This window comes from Ambystoma mexicanum, chromosome 6p, assembly GCF_040938575.1.
Source record: "Ambystoma mexicanum isolate Mex_15411 chromosome 6p, UKY_AmexF1_1, whole genome shotgun sequence".
NCBI lineage: Eukaryota > Metazoa > Chordata > Amphibia > Caudata > Ambystomatidae > Ambystoma > Ambystoma mexicanum.
The window spans coordinates 68,354,484-68,373,539 of record NC_090935.1 but is presented as its reverse complement, the minus strand read 5'-3'; the positions used below and the strand labels follow the sequence as shown (position 1 = coordinate 68,373,539).

At 45.6% G+C, this 19,056-nt stretch overlaps 1 protein-coding gene across 6 annotated transcripts in view; it reads left to right on the top strand.

Annotated features, from left to right (window-relative positions):
• LOC138511221 (long-chain-fatty-acid--CoA ligase ACSBG2-like) overlaps positions 1-19,056 on the top strand; it is a 379,274-nt gene that overhangs the window by 75,372 nt on the left and 284,846 nt on the right. For 2 of the 6 annotated variants that reach the window (XM_069626759.1, XM_069626754.1), the window contains exon 1: positions 7,478-7,611. The exons of 3 other annotated variants lie outside the window; for them this stretch is intronic. The gene's annotated coding sequence lies outside the window, so the exon portion shown is untranslated. Of the gene's footprint in view, positions 1-7,387; positions 7,612-19,056 lie in introns of those variants that run through there. One more of the 6 variants, XM_069626755.1, reaches the window with a different exon arrangement.

Genomic DNA, 19,056 nt, shown 5'->3' with positions numbered 1-19,056 from the left:
CAGATGAAAGCAGTCACCGCTAAAAACGAAGATCTCAAAGGGCGATCACGCTACAATAACATCAGCCTAGTGGGGGTGAGAGAGAGGCAGATCCCAGTAAAAATGGAGGAGTTCATTGAGAACATATGCAAAGAACTGTTCGGTGCCCCTGCACTATCACAGCTATTTGTGGTAGAAAGGGCCCATAGAGTGCCGACGAGCCGGCCTGTCCCGCGGGCCATCCCACACCCGATTATTGCCAGACTACTCAACCTCAAAGATCGTGATGCAATCCTACGTCTGGCCAGAGACAAGGGTGAACTTCAGTTTGATGGCGATAATATCCAGTTCTATCCTGACTTTTCACCAGCGGTCCAAGCTCTGCGGAGATCCTTCACGGGAGTTTAATGTTGACTACAAGACAGCTAAATGCTCTACTCCATACTGTTCCCAGCAAAGCTACGGATCCAACACGTCGGGAAAGCCCAAGTCTTCAACTCACCGGAGGAAGTGAACACCTTCCTAGGTAGGCTTGCTGCAGACCTCCTGACAATAACCCAGGACCACCCAGGAGAGATTGAGCCAGAAGAAACCCACCTTGACACTGCAACTCGCCTGACTACAACAGGTTCCTTACCGTTCACCGACTCACACTTGGGCTCTACAACAACGTGAATCCAAAGGGAGCTACTGATCTTGGATGGGCACTAGCGCCCTAAGATCAGCACTGTTTACCATTAGGTTAGGGGGGAGGGTTTCTTTGACGGGTAGGTTGGGGTTTGCCAGTCAGACGGTGGGAAGGGGAAAGGCCTGGCAGGTACCGGAAACAGTTGGGGAAATGCGACAGTTATGGATCCACCCGCCACCGACCGATTCTGCGGCCATTATGTGAACGTGGCCCACGACAGTTAAGACCACGGTCCTCAGCTCGCAGACATCATGTGAACCCTTCAACTCCTGCTAAATCCACTGAGAGAGACATGCAGATCCGTCACAAATGCATTTGCCACACAGCACCTTCAAGCTAGCAAATTTGAACATTAGGGGAGGCAATTGCCTGACCAAAGCACGGAAGGTATCCCAACACCTCTGGAGGCACAAATTTGATGTAGCCCTAATTCAAGAGACACCTATCCTCCCGACTGCCGAGAACTGCTGGGCCTGAGACTGGGGCTGTCAGAGATACTTCTCTTCATACTCCTCTTATGCCAGAGGGGTAGCCATATTAATAAACAAAAGATCAAAGTTCAAGCTGCTGTCGACAGACAAAGACAACAAACGCAGAGCACTCCTTGTACGGGGTATTCTTGAAGATAACAAAATCGTCTTTGTGAACTCCTATGGTCCGAACACAGATGGGGCGAACAATTTCGACTGGGTAATGACACACCTGGGGGGAGCGGAATCAGCCACAAACATATGGGGTGGGGACCTGGATACAACATTAGATCCCCAAAGAGATAAATCACATGCACTTACTGCCCTTCCTACCAGAGGCAGACCTCACTTGAGATTCAAACCAGTATCCCTACGGGACCAGGTGTTCGCCGATGAACTCCATGCAGAGATTGTCTCCTTACTAGAGATCAACCAAGGCTCGGTCTCGTCAATGGGAATCCTTTGGGAATCGCTGAAGTGTTATGTTAGAGGGGTGTGCATGACTAAAAAAAACGGGATACTGAAATAAATCAGAAGGGAACTTGCTGCCTGCGAAATGCAATTGAAGGTGCTTGAACGCACATGCAGCACCTCAAACGACCCTCGCTCCCTTGCCTCCCTCAAAGAGGAACTAGACAAGTTAAGGTCCATTGCTGAGTGAGAACAAGATTCCTGTCACAAGGCCGTCACATCCGCCAATACGGAGAGGGCCAAAAATCCGGGGCCCTCCTCGCACGTTTGATAGCAGCAGACAGAAAACCCACACTGGTAGATCAGATCCAAAACTCCCAGAGCACCCTAGTATACACTGAGGAAGAAATTGCTGAATACTTCCGCCCCTTTTACCAAGACCTCTACAGTTCCAAACATACTACCAGCCCAGAATCCCTCCTCCGTTACCTAGAAGACATTGAGCTCTACTGGGTGAATGATGAGTTAAGGGAATCTTTGAACAGACCAATTACGCTAGAGGAGATCCTTCAGGCAATAAAGGAACTCCCCAACACCAAAGTCCCCGGTTCTGACTGGTTAACGGGTGCATTTTATAAAGCATTCACCCCACTCCTAGCCCCAATCCTACTACAGGTTTTCGAGGAGGTGCTTGCGGTGGGAGCCCTGCCCCCGACCCTTCGCGAGGCTAATGTGATCCTCCTCCATAAAACCGGAAAACCCCCAGAGGAATGTGCCTCGTACAGACCAATTTCATTGATCAATCTTGATAATAAAATACTTGCAAAAGTTCTCACCGCTAGACTGCTCCCTCTGATGTCCGGGTTGGTGCTTGCTGTCCAAGCAGTCTTTATACCCGATTGCAGCACAACATTTGGTAACAGACGAATGGTTGGTGTCATAGAGGTGGTAGATTTGTCATCCCAGGCAATTCTACTCGATGCAGAAAAGGCCTTCGACTCGGTCGAGTGGCCCTTCCTCTTCGCAGTCCTGAGATGGATAGGCCTTGGAGACCACTTCCTCAGACTAGTCTCCCTCCTTTATAATCACCCAGGTCAAGCGTTATTCTGGGAAGAACAAAATTGTTGAGCATAGAACTACAAAGAGTGACCAGACAGCGATGCCCCCTGTTGGCCCTATTGTTCGCTCTGGTGATGGAACCTCCGGTCTCCGGTCCCAACAGCTAGACAAAGGCCTCTCCCGCGATCCTCACAGACTAATAATTTCCCTGTATGCTGACGATGTGGCTCTTTTCAACCGCGACCCTTCAGAGAATCTAAACCCAGTCATGCGCGAAGTTATCAAATTCGGTACCCTCTCAGGCCTGAAAATCAATCACACTAAATCAGTCATATTCCCCCTAACCTCCGAAACCAGAGAATTTGTAGACGACTATGGGTTAAGATGGGAAAACTCGTAAGTCAGATATCTAGGAATTATGATGCCCAGGGCCCACCAAAACCTCTTCCATGACAACTACAAAAACGTACTGGAGGCACTACGAGACAAAATAACCAGGTGGAAAATCCTTCCACTCACAGTGTGGGGTCACGTCTCCCTTGTTAAAATGGTGATCCTGCCCAAACTGCTTTACCTATTCGTGAACATCCCCCTTCTACTGCCATAAAGATTGCTCCAATGTCTACGGAGCCTGATTCTTGAACTGCTCTGGGCGGGCAAACCCACGAGAGTAGCGTACACAACACTTATCCAACCAGTTGCAAAAGGAGGCCTAGCGCTTCCCGACCTAGAGCGCTACTACTGGGCCGCCCAGGCCCAATTCCTCGGCTACTGGTACACTACATATTTTATCAAACCCCATCTCCACATGGAGCGAGCCCTCGCCGCCCCCAACTTACTGAGCGCTCTCATCATAGGCCACATGCAGGTACCACAAGCAACGCTAAATGTAGTTCTTTCCACCTATACAGTCTGGAAGAAAATCGCACGAAAGTGTAACGTCCCAGTCAGGTTCTCCCCTCTTATCCCAGCAAGGTTCATCCCAGGAATTCCACTGACCGCGGAAAGGGTATACCTCCAATGGGCCGATAAATTGCAGATCAGCACACAAAACTACCTATTCGCTGGGTGAGCATTCCTAACACCTCAACTTGCATGAGACCAAGGGGCTAACACTGCTTTAAATACCTTTGTATACTTCAGTCTCCACTACGCCCTCCAATCATTCTTCCCCACATTTCCACAGCAACCACCCACATTGCAACTACTATACGGGGTGATCCAATCTAAAAGTGAGGGAAGGTTGGTCTCAGCAATCTACAAAACTCTCCTGACGGATACGACCCCCCTACTTACAGCTCCGAGAACACGATGGAGAAGGTCCCTGGGAGTCACAATCCCAGACGGAGACTGGGCTTTCATACTAAGACAGACTCAGAAGGTGTCCCTAAACACACACTATAAACAGATACACTTCAACTACTTGCACCAGGTATACCATACCCCAGTGAAACTCCACAAACAATGGCCGACAATATCAGCATCCTGTGAACGCTGCAACCCTCCGTCAGCAGATTTCATCCACCTCGCCTGAGAATGCACATCCATAAACCAATTTTGGACACGAGTACTAGAGAAGACGTCTGCAATAACAGGTGAACAAATCGAACCCGACCCCATGGTCGCATTACTGGGTCTATCTAAGAACCTACCGTCCTGGTGCGAAAACTAGCTGGACTATTGTTGGTGCTGGCATGCAGAAGGGTCACCATGTCATGGGGGTGAGGATGCCCCCCTTACCTGCAATTGTGGCTACAAGACATAACCCTCTGCCAGGATACTGAAGCAGACTTTATCAAGACTTTATCTCGTCTTGCAAGACCCCCGGACATCTGGGGTCCTTATGTTGCCTACTTACTGTCTGCCCCGGACATTGTTTCCCCACACAGCCCACCTCCATAATCAATATCCTACAGGTCTCTGTACTCACTCGGATGATTTCTGCAATGAACACTGCATGAACTTCAATGACTGCTATATCCTTTCATAAATCCGACGGGGAAGGGGGGTAGGCAGGGGTCTAATGGTGCAATGTTAATACCTGTTTGTTCTGTTTTTTGAAAACCCCAAAATAAAATGGTTCTGCATGCTGTAGGAATTATCCTGCGATATCACCACCTGTAATGTCCCTTCCCTTTGCCCATTGCCTTATTATTTCCAACAGCTTGATCATTCAATATTGTCACCATTGACAGCTAAACCTGGCGAGGGGTCCCAGCTGTCTCTAGCTAGAGTCAGACCCTCAAACACAGAAAACTGTAAAAAAAAAAAAAAACAATTAAAAAAAATAAGCATTTACCCATAAAGTTTATCACTTTACGCTTTACAAAAAACATCTATTTTAGAGGTAAAGAAAATTATCTTATCCCTCAAACCATCCAATTGCAAAGGCGATATCTGCCCAGCACAGATCATAAAAGATGGTGCTAGAGACCTCTCTCCATTTATTTTCAAATTGATCAATGCTTCCTTCTCCTCTGGTACCATCCCTGCCAACTTAAAACAATCTTGGGTTCTCCCACTCATCAAGAAGCAAACCTTAGACCCACTTATTGCCACCAACTACCGCCCCATCACGACAGTACCATTTTTACTCAAAATACTTGACAAAGTCGCTTATACCCAGATTAAAAAATACCTTGAGCTGGATAAGCTTTTAGGAGTTAGACAATCTGGCTTCCGCCCACTACATGGGACGGAAACTGCTTTGATCGATTTGAAAACACAGATCGATGAGCTGAGAGATAAAGGGAAGATAGCACTGCTCCTATTACTTGGTCTCTCAGCTGCATTTGACCTGGTGGATCATAAGGTCCTATGCAGGCACTTGGACTCAGCAGCCCACTTTTCCATAGAGGCTATCAGATGGATAGAATCATTCCTGAGCGAGAGCACTATGAGGGTGTTCTCCCCATCGGCAGCGGCGGACCCTACCCCGATCCTGTGCGGTGTACCTCAGGGCTCTTGTGTCTCCCCTACCCTATACAATATATTCACCAAACCCCTGTTCGATGATCTGGACCTTCTGGGTATCACCTACGCTAACTATGCAGATGATACACAGATTCTCCCTCTTTCTAGGGATCATGGTAAGGACCTGGCGCTGGTGCATAGGGTCTATCTCATCATCCAGGCATGAATGGCCAACCACAATCTATGCCTGAATGATGATAAGACAGAGCTGATAATTCGAGGTACTCTCTCTAATATCAACAAACTAGGGCATGAATACTCCTCATTTACCATTGATGGAAACATCATTAGGGTAACTAAGGAGGTACAAACCCTTGGCTTTTACCTTGATTCAACCATGTCTTTTGATAAACAAGTGAAATCTCTGGCCTCTACCACAGCCTACACATGTAAGCTTATCAGAGCTGGTAAGCCATTCCTTTCAAACGACAGCTGCATGATCTTGGCTAGAGCATTAATACATTTCTAGGCTAGATTATTGTAATGCTCTCTACAGTGGCGCTAACAAAGCCATTATCCAGAGGCTACAAATTCTGCAAAATAAAGCTTTAAGAGCTGCACTAGGCATTTCTACCCACAATAAAATACAGCTAAAAATGGTCTCCCTGACCCATAAAGCATTAAACAATGCTGCCCCTAGCTACCTAATAGACAGACTTAATAGAAGAACATCCAGCAGACCGACAAGAGTTGGTAATGCCAACTGCCTTGTGATACCGAGATTCAGACTTACCAATATTGGTGGTAATAGATTTCTCGTGAAGGCTGCCAAACTCTGGAACTCCCTGCCCCACGAGTTGAGAGTAGACCAACCCTATCCACACTTTAGAAAGAACTATATCAACCATATAAACTCTACTGAACTCTAGTTAGACTGTCACAATTGCCTATGCCAGGCTGACTTTGCCCATCACTGTAAGTGAAAGATGGAATTGAACTGTATATAATCTGAACATTTATACCTATATAATGCCTTTGTAATTTTATCTGTATATACATGCTGTTGTATCGTGAACTATTTGTAACCTTTGTAAGCCTTGCATCTTCGTATTGCTGCGCCCTGTTACCTCTGGATTTGGTGCGCATTAGAAATAAACAAAACAACAAACTGTGCAACTCTGCCCTAGACTCTACCACCATGACCCGCCCACTTGGGACCCTGTGTAATTTTTGCATATGGGGCCCTTTGCCTTATATCTGTCACTGCTCTTCCCCCTCACACAACTGTTGCTGCAAACCTCGCTCTGTAGGTGAGCGCTGGATGGAGCTCACACCACAGGAGGGAGTGGCCGTTTGCCAGGTAACAGAAGGCTTCCTCTAGCCCTCAGGATTGTCTCTGATGTTCGCTTCCTGACAAGAATGCACAGATCCGACCGGCCGGACCTGTCCCTTAATGCGCAGTTTCATCCAGACAAGGTGCAGTCAGTATTCCAGGAACGCTGGCAGAGGAATTACCGGCATTTGTAGATTAGACGTATGATTAACGTGCCATAAATGTATTGTTTGAAAGCTGTTTGTGTTAACCCTCAAAGGCTGATGAAGAAGCCCTGCAGGCCTTGTGCAGTGACGCACCTGTTTTTCGAGCAGTCATTTTAAGTGGCATGGATGCTAAACGGAATAGCATGCATTACAGAACTTGACTCTCCTAATATTTAGGTCAGACGTTCAGTGCCCGTGCGAGTGATCTGCCCTGGAGGACTCTGATGGCATCCCCCCACCCCCTTGTTTTCTCTTCCTTTTGCACACATTCCTGTGACGAGGGTGTGTGGGGGGCGGAGTGCTGTAGTGTCGGGAATGTACTGCTACGCGTGCGTGTTTATAGCAACATGTTAACTGCATTGTGGTGACAATTGTGCGTTGAATCCGAGGGTAAAACGTGAGAACTTTATTCCGAATGGTGCTTTTTATGCAAATTAGCAAAGAGAGCGACTTCATATGAACGGGGCAGAGGGTGCTTGCTGCACTTCAAAAGGTCGCTTCTAGCACCTGCTGTCACCTTAGACGCCGAGCCTGGGTGTGTCTCCAGCCAAGGTGAGTACTATGCTTCTTCCCACTGGACTCTTCAGTGCAAAGAGAAACATTTCTTTTTTGTTTTGTTTATTTCATTCGGATGAACTCAAATAGTAGCTTGCCATCAATAGCCTTTGGGAAAAGTCTAGGACTGTTAATGCTGAGAGATGTTTTATTTGAAGATTATATAAAGTGGTTTTCCCCACAGTCGCCTCCTTTTAATGGCATACGTGATTAATCTAGGAGGTCAAACAATTCATGCAGAGTTTAGTGTATTCAGAGAAGCTGTATCCAAGTAAAACAATGTCCCCCTGGTTATTAAAGGCACTTCCCAGTGCTAATCATTTGCAGAATGTCTTCTATTTATTTAGACATCTGTAAAGAGCACCCAACCGTGAGGCATCTGGGCGCTCTATCTTTGACTCTCTTTTCAATTCAGAGTTGGATCTTACTGTAACTTTTGCTCTCTTTCGGTGCTGATTTTTAGTTTGAGCTATTAGACGTCAATCGCGACACCTATAAGCCGAAACTATTGCGGTGGATTTCAGATGGAGCACATTTACATATGAGGAGGGACACTGATTCATGCAACGTTTTCATATGGGAAAGCGCCATTATAAAACACTTCCATGAATCAGGGCCAGAGTCTGTAGGTGTTGTTGGTTATTTGCCCACTCGTTTCCTACCCATGGCCAGGCTAATCCCTAAGGCCATTCTCACCCATCCCCGCCTCTGCCTGCCCAACACACCTCCTTACCATCACACTTTGCACTCTAAGCGCCTGTCAGTATTTGTTCATTCCAGTAAAATCACTTTGCACTGGGGAAAAGGTTCCATGAATTAGGCCTTAATGTCTAAACTGGAGTTGTGAACTTGCTAAGTAAATAGGTCTTACCTGCCTTCAGCCTCTCGATTCATAAGCACTCTTGCGTGTCCTCCACTGGAGTCCTCTTTAAAACAAGCATAGGCAAAGCCAACCTTTTTGGCTTGTGATACATGTTAAGCTTTTGCTAGGCGCTGCTATTATATGCCCAGCTACTCGCACAGTATTGCACCTGCTACCAACGCAAAAGTCCAAACTGTTGGCATTGCCAATGCTTGTTTATTCATGAAGATGAACTCTAATGTTAGTGTCATTTTCTGGTCATGCTGTCTCTTTCCTCCTTACTGGAGTTTCCATGCATGCAGCTCAGATTTAAATGCATTGATGCATATGTGTATATTTTACACTAACACGTGTGGTTCGCTGTTAATTTCAAGTTTAATATCAGTCGAGATTCCACAGGCTTGGATTCAGGATTCTACTGGCCAATATCACCAGATTAAAAATGTTCTACTTCTATGGTCCTTGCTGCAGCCATTGCCTATGTGTATTATTAGATTGCCGTATTAAAAACACTTCAATAGAACGTTTCTATTTCAATAAGTACATTTTGTGATACATGGATTAGTTCATGAGAGGTCTCTGATCAGTTGTCATATGTTGCTAGCAGCATTCTGAACAGAACCTCTTGTTGCGACTTTTCATCAGAATTGATGTCATAAGTGATGCCATCAGTCATCAATGATGTGTCACGACTCGCTCCCTTCGCTCCCGTTCCCACCACTTGGGGGCATGATTTGGGGTTTATTCCCTACTGGACCTTTCCTCCGAACCTTATGCTACAGTGCTGTGATGAATTGGGAGCGCTAATCCCTATTTTCCAAGCTACTTCCCTTCCGGATCCATTCCAGGTTTTTGGCAGCCAGCATGCTTCTTTAACCAAATGACTATGCTTCCCAGAATGCCTGGCCCACTGCTCCACCTCCACCCTTGCAGGACAAGGTTGGGTGGAGGATAGGTAACAGCTGTGGCTGCAGTTGCAGCAATCAGCACACCTGAGGCGTGTGCTCGTTAAGCAGCTTTAAAAGCCTCAGTCTTACTTCAGTCCAGCGCTGGTCATCGTTTGCAGTGTTCCTGTTGTGACTAGTCCCTTGTTCCTTGTTCCTTGCCTTTGTACCTAGTTCCTAGTTCCTGTTTTCTTGTTCCTCCGCCCTGAATCTCGGATTCATGCGCTAATTGATTTCTGCTCCCTTGATTCCCTTTTTGTCTTCCTCTGTTTGCAGGCAGCATTTCTCAGTGCTTTCCCCTTTTAGATGCAGCCCAGTTTGTCTGTGTTCTATATTTCTTTGACTCTGTCCTTTGCTGCTGTAAACCCGTATGCCTTAGCCTTCCTCTTAGATTAGCTTCCTGTCTTTTCCTTGGAGGGGTAGGGAGAAGTTTGCATTGGTTATTTCGTTTTTCCCTGCTCCTGATCCTTACTTTCTATTGGGATCCATTCCATGTTTTCCATTGCACTTCTGCATTTATTTCCCATTTGATTATTAGGTGTGGTGTGAGGTTGTAGCTAGCTCCTGTGTGAATGCTTATGTTTTCCTCACTAATTTGTAATCACTATTCCAACTTAGGTATTTAGTTTTCCTCCCATTGCTGTTCTAGCCTTTCTGGGTCCCAGTTTCATCAACAGGATTTGTGGGCTAGCTGACATTCAAGAGGTTTATCTCGTCCTCGTGAGTACAGTTCTTTAGTTCCCTTATTTAATACCATCAAGAGTGTTAGTTCACAGATCCTGTCATTGCTTGCCCTCCACGTGGGTTTAGCGCTGTCAGTACCTGTAACAGCAATTGGGGGTAAGGCGCTTGCCGACTTTCCTCGCGGTCAGGTGCTTACCCCACATCCCTTTTCATATATTGGTTTTGTTGTCACACTCTATTTGCACTCCTGGGTTCTAGCATACATGAGTCGTTGTTCCTGTGTGCACGTAGTTTAATTCGAAGCTATTCACTGTGTCATTTAGTGCACATTTCCCTTGCCATATTCGCTGCCTTTGTACTCGCCTGACTAATCCTGACAGAATGACCAGCCCAAAATTCCCATTGAATATGGCAAGTTTAAGAAAGAAAGGCAGCAAGGCCTCTAACAAGTTTGTACAGAAAGCTTCCCCTACATTTACCTGTGACAATCAAATCACTAGTCCTGACTTAAATGAACTCCTTGTCACGAATGGGCATTTACGTGCAAAGTATTTTTCCCATAGGATGGCACATCCTACATTGCCTGATCCTAGTTCTATCTTTTGTTTTGATCCCGATTCTATGTCAGCGCAAGCCTTAGCCGCAGAAAACAACACACTGTTAGACTTATTATACAAGAGTACCTCTGTTGTTGAACCCCATGATTCCAGTTGTGCTTCACCTCAGATAGAACAGTTTCATGGTACAAACACAAAGAATGGAGGGGTTCCTTGCATAACTTCTGTTTTCTACCCTCAGTCTAAAGCATACTCCTTTGCACAGGTACATACTGCAGTCCCTAATGCCAAGAGGTCTAATGTCAATAGTTTGCTTAAGGGAAACACAGACCAAGTTGGTAAGAGAAACTATAAATCACAGAACCTGCAAGCAGTAGAGGACAATGTACAATCGGTGCACATCCAGATTGCTAGTGCAGGATCCAGCCCTGATGCCACCATGCCTCCCCCTGTGCCTACTGATAGTGATGTACAGTTAATGCAGGGCATGCTAAGAGCTAAGCTTGAGGAGTTAAAACAAGAATTCATTTCTTTACAAGAAGAGAATAAAACCTTGCACTCTTTACTGAATACACCTCAGACTTTATCTGTTGATGTTGAGGAAGTGAACACTGTTCAGCCCCTGAGTGCAGAGACTTTGGTAAACCATGATATTTGTCAATATGTTAGATCTATTGGGAGTGAAGGTCTTTCGTCTAGCACAGCGCTTAATCTGGGCACATTTTCTAACAATTGTTCTGCTGTTTGTCAGGGATTGCAGTTAGCTGAAGATTTACAAGCCACTCCTTTACCTAAAATTTCCTGTGTAGCAGTTTGTCATAATTCTGAGCTAGCACACATACAAGCTTCTGATTTCCAAACACAATCCACAATGGTGGCATACACAGATTCAGTCACTACAGTAGGCTTAGGCCCTGCTCTTGATACAGCTGCTGAGACTGAAGTAGATGTTAAAGCTGATGTGGAAAACGATGTTACCTCTGGGTTCACTCTTCCTTCTGCCAATTCTGATCAATACGAACAGTCAGAGACAGTACAGATTTCATGTTCTGATGGACTCATTCCACAGTATACAGAACCAAAAATCCGGCAGGCGATTCCTGAACTGTTGATTGTTAATCTGCCTCTTTCAGAAGCTAAAACAGAGGAATGGACAATTGACGAAATCCTGATTAACAGAGACTTTACTATGGTGATTCCACTGGTTGATTTTGACTTCTACAAAGAAAGAGACTCTGTGTCACCCACTAAAGAAAGGGACTGCAAGGGTACAGCTCAGTCTTTGGTTACTGGTGCCAAGGAGTCTACTGCCCTAAAGGTGCCCTCCATTCCTGAGCCACCAATGTGTCTGTCAACTTCTGAGACTTCTGTCTGTCCTCCTACAACCATTGACTCTTCTATGATCCAATCCACAGCCCTGCAGTCATCTTTGGCACACGTGTCTTCAACCAATGAACCGCTGCCATGTCTGCCATTTACTCAAGAGCCAGTCCCAAAGACCTGGACATGTTTGTATCCAGCAACCGAGATTGCTTCAGCTTGCATGCCTTCAGCCTCAAGGTTTCCCCTGGCCTGCCTGTCTTCAGCTACAGTGACTCATCCTGCAGATCATCCTTCAGCTTTAGAGCCTCCGGTAGTCCATCAAAAGTGCATGTCTTCAGTCCCGGAGTATACTGAGTATTTGCCTTCAGTTCATGAGACGCCTGTATCCTGCTTAGCCTCGCTGCCAATATCAGAGGTATACCTGTCTACACCAAAAGATCCTGCTGTATTTTCTTCTGCTCCAGCGATTCCTCCTGAATCCCAACCATTTACTGTCGATGAACGTCTAGCTTGCCTTTCTTTTGCTTCAGGAGGAGCACCAGAATGCCTGCCTTTTCCACAAGACGATACTCCCAACTGCTTCACTTTAGCATCAGAGCCTCCTAAAAATGCAGCATCAGAGTTTGAGACTTTTGCCAGCTCCCGCTTCAGAGTCATCAAGCTGGACCAAGTGGTGAGTCAGAACCACTCACCTGGGTGTGCACAGGGGGTGGTGCAGACCGGCGTATTACGTACAGGACTTGTGCAACAGAATTCCGCCAAGAAGCACCAGTTGGGTGCTAGTAGCCAAAGGAAGGAAATGACTGCTGCAGTTCAAAATGTGTCTGTTATTGCTCCTTCTGCGAGTGTGCCTGAAATACCAAGTACTGCGTCTATCACTCCTATCAGTATACCAAACGTCCCTGCTGTTATATCCCACGTGCAACAAGGTGGTTACACGACTGTCACCAGGAGTACCAGCCTTGTACAACCCATTGGACTTTCAGGTCTCCAAGGCGTAGAACATGTGCAGTCAAACCTTAGTCACTTTCAACCACAAGCCTTTTCCCAGATGGATGACAGAAGAAAATCTGAACCTCTACCTCAGCCGCCACCTTCTCTAATGGCTGAACATAAACCTTTCCTGAAGCCAGCAATTTCCTCACCTCCCGCATGTCCACTCTCGGCAGAAAGGCTAACAGGGCTTCTACCATTGTCTAAGGCATGTTGCACCAGCCTGCCTCCCTCCTCAAAGACTTACAAGGGTCCACTCCCAGTGACTGAGCTTCCTGGACCTTCCAACTCTGCTTCAGGTCCTGCAAGTCCTTCATGCCTTTCTTCGAACCATGAGTCTCTTCCTCACCAGAAGCCACCGTTTCCATCAGTACCACCTCCAAAGACAAAGCACTCCTATCATGGAAGTCCATCTGCCTTTGCCCACAGGCCACCAGTTCCATCAGTGCCACCTCCAAAGAAAAAGCACTCCCATCATGGAAAGAAGATGTCTCGTGCGGGTGGCGGGCACCCGAAGACGGCCGTAGGAGGGGGTATACTGTCACGACTCGCTCCCTTCGCTCCCGTTCCCACCACTTAGGGGCATGATTTGGGGTTTATTCCCTACTGGACCTTTCCTCCGAACCTTATGCTACAGTGCTGTGATGAATTGGGAGCGCTAATCCCTATTTTCCAAGCTACTTCCCTTCCGGATCCATTCCAGGTTTTTGGCAGCCAGCATGCTTCTTTAACCAAATGACTATGCTTCCCAGAATGCCTGGCCCACTGCTCCACCTCCACCCTTGCAGGACAAGGTTGGGTGGAGGATAGGTAACAGCTGTGGCTGCAGGTGCAGCAATCAGCACACCTGAGGCGTGTGCTCGTTAAGCAGCTTTAAAAGCCTCAGTCTTACTTCAGTCCAGCGCTGGTCATCGTTTGCAGTGTTCCTGTTGTGACTAGTCCCTTGTTCCTTGTTCCTTGCCTTTGTACCTAGTTCCTAGTTCCTGTTTTCTTGTTCCTCCGCCCTGAATCTCGGATTCATGCGCTAATTGATTTCTGCTCCCTTGATTCCCTTTTTGTCTTCCTCTGTTTGCAGGCAGCATTTCTCAGTGCTTTCCCCTTTTAGATGCAGCCCAGTTTGTCTGTGTTCTATATTTCTTTGACTCTGTCCTTTGCTGCTGTAAACCCGTATGCCTTAGCCTTCCTCTTAGATTAGCTTCCTGTCTTTTCCTTGGAGGGGTAGGGAGAAGTTTGCATTGGTTATTTCGTTTTTCCCTGCTCCTGATCCTTACTTTCTATTGGGATCCATTCCATGTTTTCCATTGCACTTCTGCATTTATTTCCCATTTGATTATTAGGTGTGGTGTGAGGTTGTAGCTAGCTCCTGTGTGAATGCTTATGTTTTCCTCACTAATTTGTAATCACTATTCCAACTTAGGTATTTAGTTTTCCTCCCATTGCTGTTCTAGCCTTTCTGGGTCCCAGTTTCATCAACAGGATTCGTGGGCTAGCTGACATTCAAGAGGTGTATCTCGTCCTCGTGAGTACAGTTCTTTAGTTCCCTTATTTAATACCATCAAGAGTGTTAGTTCACAGATCCTGTCATTGCTTGCCCTCCACGTGGGTTTAGCGCTGTCAGTACCTGTAACAGCAATTGGGGGTAAGGCGCTTGCCGACTTTCCTCGCGTCAGGTGCTTACCCCACATCCCTTTTCATATATTGGTTTTGTTGTCACACTCTATTTGCACTCCTGGGTTCTAGCACACATGAGTCGTTGTTCCTGTGTGCACGTAGTTTAATTCGAAGCTATTCACTGTGTCATTTAGTGCACATTTCCCTTGCCATATTCGCTGCCTTTGTACTCGCCTGACTAATCCTGACATGATGCCATTTGTGATGTCATCTGTGATCCCGTGGGTGTTAGTCTTAGCAGTGCATGGTGTTGAAGCAAGTTATGATTGTGCAGCTTATTTGTTTGATTCTTTGATTTTACCTTGCAACCATAGGGTTTTATTAGTGAAAATGTTTCATGATGTTACATCTCTGTATATAAGTTATCAATAATCCCTCATTTTACATATATGAAATAACTATAAACCTCCTTTAACAAACACATTTTGCAGTGCATACTGATGTGTGTAGTTTTTAGCACCGCATGCTGCGGATGCAAGACATGGTTGAATTGCCTAGGGCATGAGGCTCATCCATGACCCAGCCTACCAAACCAGCCCCTTTATCCACTGCACATAGCCATTTGCCTAGTTCATTGTCCACTATACCCTCATAATGTGACCGATTGTTAGTGCTCGTGGCTTGCGGCCATGTCCAGTCTACACAATCCATGGGGAATGGGCGTTGCCATGCCACATGCCCCAATAAGCAAATCTGAGTAGACATTTGTGCTTGCCGAGGGCCAGGCCCACTGCCCAGGCACCAAAGTGACATCAATATTTTGTGTACTTACATTTTGACACTTTGGAAAAAATAAAACACAAGACGGATTTGCAAAAGCATGCTTTCAATTCATTGCAGATGCTCCTTGCGTGAGTTTGCTGCAATCCTATGCAGAACTTTGGGTTTAAGCCGGAAACAGATTTTTTTCCCATTCAAACCAATCCCGATTTAGATTTTTTTTACCACATAGTCGGATCTTTGTGGCCATCCCACTTTGACCCCATTGTCGGTACCAATCAGGCCCCTGGCTATGGATTGCAATCTTATTGCAAACTTTTGTGCAGATTTGTCAAACAGCACCAAAGTTAAAAGCCATCTAAAAATTCTGGGACCGCCTCTCTATTTTTGCCCCCGTTTGACAAAATCCCAGCGAACTTTCCAAAAACATTCAAACTTGGGTCTAAAATCCTGATGCAAACCTGTACGCAGATACGTCAAACTGCACCAAATGTATAAACCGCTGAAACATATTGGGACCCATCTAATTGTACCCCCTCTTGGCGAAACAGCACCAAATTTTGAAAAAGCATTCGCAGTTGGGTCTCAAATTATCTCGAAATTGTCATGCAGTTTCATTGAAAGGTGCCAAAGCTATTAGCCATCCAAAAACTGCTCTTCGTCGACCCTTTAATACCGAAATATGCATGGATGCTCTTGAACTTTTCTCAAGTTCGTGAAACATCTCAGCAATGTCCTCGAACATCTGAGATGTTCACTGACTTTAAAGAAGAAAGACACCTGTTTTTTTACCTTTTCTGGACATATCCCATCCAATCCTCATCAACCCTCACCTCCCCAGAGATTGTTTTATTAGTTTGACAATGTAATTTTGTTTTTTTAACATGCTTTTACCGCAATGTCTACGGACTATGGGCATACTTCCCGAATCCAACATGCCACCCGTTTCAAAAGTTTTGACACATCTCACATTTTTAATTGACGAATCAGTGGGCGCATAGGATGCCTGCATACGTTACGCGGCTTCTTGATTGACCCAGAGGTGTCCGAGGACACCGAACCAGGAAGTGAGTCAGCGAACCAGATGCAGATATCACAAATTTTTTGTACCTACTTTTTGGCCATTTTTAAATAATCTACTGGATGGGTTTACACAAAATGTGTAAAAGCAAACTTTCGAGACCAGGCCGCCGCTCCTCGTGCAAGTTTGCTGCAAATCTGTTCAGCAGTTTTGAGCTGTAGGCGTGAGCACATTATTTTTCAATGTATGTCTTTCCAGATTTGGTGGCATAGCGGAGGCCCCCACAGCATGCAAGTGTGTATATGTATATATTTGTAATGTGTGTGAGTGAGTATATGTATGTGTGGATGCCTGGGTGTGAGTGTGTGTATGGTGAAATGATGCACATGTAAAAGTATAGGTGTCTGGGTGTGTGTGTGAGTGTATGGTGAATGCTCTGATATCTTACTGGTAATCTTCATTATTACTAGTCCTACTCTTCCTCATTACAGTACTTGTGTATAAGGCATGTTGCCTGATACATAAGTACTGGCATGAGGTAGAGGGATGTGGATGTAATGCCTAGTTTAGTTACCTGTAATCTTCATTACTACTAATCGCACTCTTCCTCGTACCAATACTTACCTATGCGGTATGGTGCCTCATAGGTACGTTCTGGGATGAGAAAGAGGGACATGGAGGTAAAGGCTTGTGCTTGTGTTTAAAACCTGGGCTACTTACTGGTAATCTTCATTATTCCTAGTCCTACTCTTCCTCCTCACAGTACATGTGTATGAGGCACGTTGCCTCATACATAAGTACTGGGATGAGGTAGAGGGATGTGGATGTAATGCCTGGCTTAGTTACCTGTAATCTTCATGACTCCTAATCCCACTCTTTCTCATCCCAGTACTTACCTTTGAGGCAAGGTGCCTCATAGGTAAGTACTGGGACGAGGTAGAGGGATGTGGAGATAATTCTGGACTGAGGAGCCAATGTTGGAAGTTGGGGTGGTAGTCCAGGCCAGCCCAAGTCTGGTGCAACCCTTGATTTGTTGCCAGGGACATGGGGGGCCTCAGCAAGGCGTGCAGGGGGCCCCCCAAATTGTGTGCTACGCCACTGTCTAGATTTCAAAAGTTAAGGGACCCCCCATGACTTTTTCCCTCATTGAGAAAACCACACAAAACCTTGCCGAGGTGGCCATATACTTATTTTGCAAAATTAAATGCAAATATGTTGAACAGCACCAAAGTTAAAAGCCACCCAAAAATGGCTCTTCCTATGGGTTGAGCAACTTAACCATAACTACAGGGCCGCCATCGCAGGCACTGCAATATCTATATATATATTACAGGGCCTGTGATAGTTGCCCTATAGTTATGGTTAAGTTGCCCAACCCATAGGAAGAGAAATGTTTGCTCAGCTTATAACTTCGCCCCCCTGAAGGAATCCTCACAAAACTTTGCAAAGAATGTATATGACTCCATCAGATTGATCTACAGCCCAAATCGGATTTTCAACAACAACAGTATTTCTTTTTAAAGCAACCAAAAAGTAGGTAAATATAAATTTAGTATAAATTTGTGATATCTGGGTTCGGTCCGCGGACTAATTTCCCAGTACGGTCCACGGATGGGCTGCTGATTGGCCCAGAGGGTGGCATGAGGTCTGTGGACATCGTACGCGCTCACTGATTGGATGGTAAATAGCGTGAGGTACGTCTGATTTTTGGAAAATGCCCGCCATCTTGGATTCGAGAACGCAGCCGGTGTCCGCGAACATCGCAGTAAAAACATATTAAAAAACACAACATTGCACTTGTCAAACTTATCAAACAATCTCTGGGCAGGTGAGGGGTGATGAGGATGAGATGGCCTTAAAAAGCCAAAAAACTGGTGGATTTCTTCTCTGATGTCCGCGAACAGTCCGGGACAGTCCTGTGATGTTCGGGGGCATCTGTGCTTATTTGTGCATTACAGGGTTGGTGAAAAGCAGTTTTTGGATGGCTTATAACTTTGGCACCACTCAATGAAACTGATAAAAAAAAGTTTGGAATTTCATTCTAGAACTGATTTTGAGCTGTTTTGTCAAGAGGGAACAAAATCAGATGGGGGTCCAAAAATATTGTAAAGGCTTATAAATGTGGTGCCATTTGACAAATCTGCACAAAAGTTTGCAAAAAGATTTTAAATCTAGATATACATGTTTTTGCAAAGTTTGGTGGGATTTTGTCAAGAGGAGGCTAAATTAGAAGGGGGTCTGAACATTTTTAGATGGCTTAAAACTTTGTTGCCATTTGACGAATGTGGACAATGTGGACAAATGTTTTCAGAAAGGTTAGAGACCCAAACTTGAATGTTTCTGCAATGGCTGAATGCATTTTGTCAAGTTGGGGCTAAGTTATATGACTTTTGTATGTACGTACATTTTGACACTTTTTCAAAAATAAAACATGGGCAGATTTTCAGCAAACTCGTGTAAGGAGCATTGGCAAGGACCTGAAAGCATGGTTTTGCAAATGGGTCTGTGTTTTATTTTTTGACAAGTGTCATAATGTAGGTACAAACAATAGTGATATTCATTTGGTGACTGAGGTATATCCTGCGGCCATGGGCAGTGGTCGATTGTCCTGGTCATGGCATTAGGTCATGACCCAGACAATCTGGCTACTGGCCATGACCATGAGGG